The sequence below is a fragment of the Pteropus vampyrus genome, unplaced genomic scaffold (assembly GCF_000151845.1).
Source record: "Pteropus vampyrus isolate Shadow unplaced genomic scaffold, Pvam_2.0 Scaffold381, whole genome shotgun sequence".
NCBI lineage: Eukaryota > Metazoa > Chordata > Mammalia > Chiroptera > Pteropodidae > Pteropus > Pteropus vampyrus.
In genome coordinates, this window is record NW_011889162.1 from 536427 (window position 1) to 539915 (window position 3489).

Sequence of the window (3489 nt, forward strand, 5' to 3'; positions counted from 1 at the left end):
GAGTTATACTTCTCTTATTTGGATCAAAACTGATATACGAAATAGATGCCACAGGTGCCTGATGCCCAGATCTGAACCCCATATTTAACGCGGGTTTGCCGCCCAGGCTTGTGAGTGGAAGGGACCTTGGAGAGACTGACCCCCGGTCCCTGGAGCTGCTTCGCTCACACAGGCTGGGAACAGGAAGTACCTGGGGGGTTACATTCCCCCCCCTCACCCAGCAGCCCTGATCCAGTGGTCGAGGATGTAGGAGTGTGAAAGCCGGTTCCCATGTCTGGAATTGGGGCAAGTTCAGCGTGTCATCGAGGCTGCACAGAGTCACGAGGGTCAGGCTGCAGCCGGGACTTGGCCGGGGCTACTGTACCTTTGGCTCATTTCTGCTTCCCTTGCAGCTTCAGAAATTGGTTGCCCCCGAGTTCTCGTGCAGGGGGGCGCTTTCAGGGAACCCAGCTTAAGACAGCCGAGGCATGTCTCACAAGGACTTTTATTTTTCTCTCTAAGAGCAGGTTCTCCTGCGGCCCCAGATAACAGCATGTGCAATGGCGTCGGGCAGACCCGGGGGTGAGTTCCAGCTCTTCACCTGCAGTTCCCCTTGGGCAGGTGACCCACTCTCTCTGGGCCTCGATTTCCTCAGTTACAAATGTGGGACAGATACGACGCCCCCTTTGACGGTCACTGCGAAGATTAAAAGAAAGAATGTAGACAAAACACTTAGCAGAGGGACAGGCACAGAGTAAATGCTCAGATTTAGCTATTATGATGGAAACTTCTCCAGCTTTATGAGCGCCCATCAAATGTTGCAAGCCTTGGGGAATATATCTGTTGTATTCCTGGGAAAGTGCTCTGCGTCACTGAACTTGACTGGGGCCGGGCAGGGAGGAGGAAGAGAACCAGCGTTTCTGTGACCTGCATCCTTTCATTTAATCCTGAGAAGCATCTGGCAAGAAGAGAAGTTTCGATTACAAGTATTAAAGGTGAGAACCTAATATTCAAAAAGGCTAAGTTGCCTAAGGAGACACGGTGTGTATGTAAGTGGGGTTCAGGAAGACCATCTGCTCAGAGCCCAGGCTCTTGGGGGCAGGGCTGTCTTTTCCTGTAGGTCTTGGTCCTGCCGAGGCGCTTGGCGTCTGTCATTCATGGGGGAATGTCCAGTCCTAGCTGAGATGACTCCCGCCAGGCCAAGCCGCTAGATGCTGAAGCCTCTCCCCAGCGGCAGGGCTCCTGGGCCCCCATGTCTTGTGCCATATACTCGAGGTGGCACCTGGGCACACTCTGGTCTTCAGTCCTCAGGCCAGTGGTGCAGCTGAGCGTCTCTGGAGCCCCATCTGCAGTGGCCAGAAGCCACACGACTGCGTTCTAAGAGCTCACGGGGAGCCGGCCCTTGCTGTGCTGGCTCGGCCCTCCAGGATCCCTGCGCCTTTAAAGTCAGATGAAGCCTCAGGCAGGAGGCTGATTCAGGCTGCCACATCTGCAGGCAAATCCGATCCCAGGGGGCGGGCCTGCCCCGCGGAGCATAAAACCCCAGGTGCAGGCTGCGGACAGGGAGGGCCAGGGAGCGGGGCCCAAAACCCTTTCCTGTCCTGGCGCTGAGCATTCAGTGCCAGCAAGAGGGTGAGGAACTGAGTTCTGAGTCAGCTGGGTCAGCTCCGGGGGCAGAGCCGCTTCTCGACTTCTCAGAGTTTCCTACTGGGGTGACCGAACTCGCTCCCCCCAGGCTAACCACGTGTGTGAAGCCTCCCTTACAATCGTGATCTTTCCAAAAGCTAAGGCAGACGCCCCAAGGGCCCAAGAGACATTTTAAGTCCGGGGGCGATGGATGGAGTGTCGTTCCCTAGGAGACACCGCTCACCCTTCCTTTTCCCGCAGGGCTGGGCTCTGGGCGGGGCGGGGGAGGGCCGCGGGCCTGCTCCGGGGGGCGCACCGCGGGGCGCGCGTCTGGCCGGCTGGTGCTAGCCCGCGGGGTCGGGGATCCGCGCGTGCCGCCGGCCCTGTGTCCCGCCACCCCTGCACCCCGCGGGGTCCGGGGTCCGCGCGCCCGCCGCCCCCGCACCCCGCGGAGGGGCCCCCCGGGAGGGGAGGGCCCCACAGCCTCGGAACTGAAGTGGGTTCTTTTTTTACAACTACTTTGCCTTTTCCTTCCTCCGCGTTAGCCACTGCTTCCTGTCGCAGGTTTCTCGTCAATGCCTGGCTTCTTTTCAAGAGCCCACTCGATTCGGGGTGAATTCGAACCCGTCCCGCGTCTCAGCCTGGCGCCCCAACCCGCCGAAGGGGAAGCGCGTCTCGTCTCTGCTTGGCGGCGGCGCGTCCTTGTCCATCGGGCTCAGACGCGGGGTCACCCACAAGGAGAAACCGGGACCGAAAACGTTACTTGGGGGCGTTCTTAACCCCCGCGCCCCGGGCTGTGCGGGAGGGCGCTGCCTGCGGCTTTTCACCGCCGCTTTCTCCGGTGGCTTGGAGTGGGGCTCGGGGGACACGAAGACTCCTGCCAGTTCTTCGGGACAGCCACCGGATCGGGCAGGGCCAGGTGGGCTCCTGCGAGCAGACCCCCCCCTCCTAGCGCCCCGAGAGCAGGTGTGCGCTTAAGTCCCCTTGGGAGTGATTTTCACAGTGGCCCGGAGCTTTTTATCCAACCACAATATTGCTTTTCGTTAAGGGCGTTCTCGAGGCCTCAGCCACGAGAGAGCTGGACCTGCCAGTCCTCCAGACCGGGCATTCGGCTGTCTGCTCTTATTTTTAGAAGAAGTATAAAAAGAATCTCAGAAAGTTTTAGCTCGGGAGGGGTGAGTGGGAACACCGCAAGTAACACGTGTGGCTTCAGCCCTCCCCCGCCCCCCACGAGTCCCCGAGAAGCAGAGACACAGGAGCAGAAGCCGCAGTTGACCCTGCGGCAAGAAAGCTCAGCAAGCCTGGTTTTAAAAGTGAAAGTGTAGGTCGTGGCTTTATGGTTGATTTTTCTAAACAGGGCGTGAGAGGTGACTGTCGACCGCGCGGTGGCGGGGAGGGGGTGGGGCGCATTTTTAGGTTGACTTTTCCCATTATGGAACTTGAGCAGACACTTCCGGATGAGAATGTGGATTTTAATAGTAATAATAAAGCACTTGCTAAACTCACCTCAGGAAAAGACATTATCAAAAGATTTTTTTGGGGCCCCTATCGTGTGCCTAGCACTGGGGAACAGCTTCGGAGGACCATTTTGCTTAGATTATCCAGGACTTTGGGCCTAAAATCCTTCACGAATAAGAGAATTCTAATAAAATCTATTCAGATCTATTACGGAGGTTCTTTCCCCCCCTGTTTGGGGTTTGTAATTCGGTACCAACCGATTGCTCATACTGAAACTGCGCCTCCTGTTTTGGAGGCATCGACAAAGAAAATGCGGGCGGAATTAATCAACACCAAGGTTCCGCAGTTCAGAGCGTGTGTCCCAGGAACAAAGTGTTTCTCAGAGCTAAGAGGCATTCAAAGGGCCTCGGGGTGTTAATGGGATTG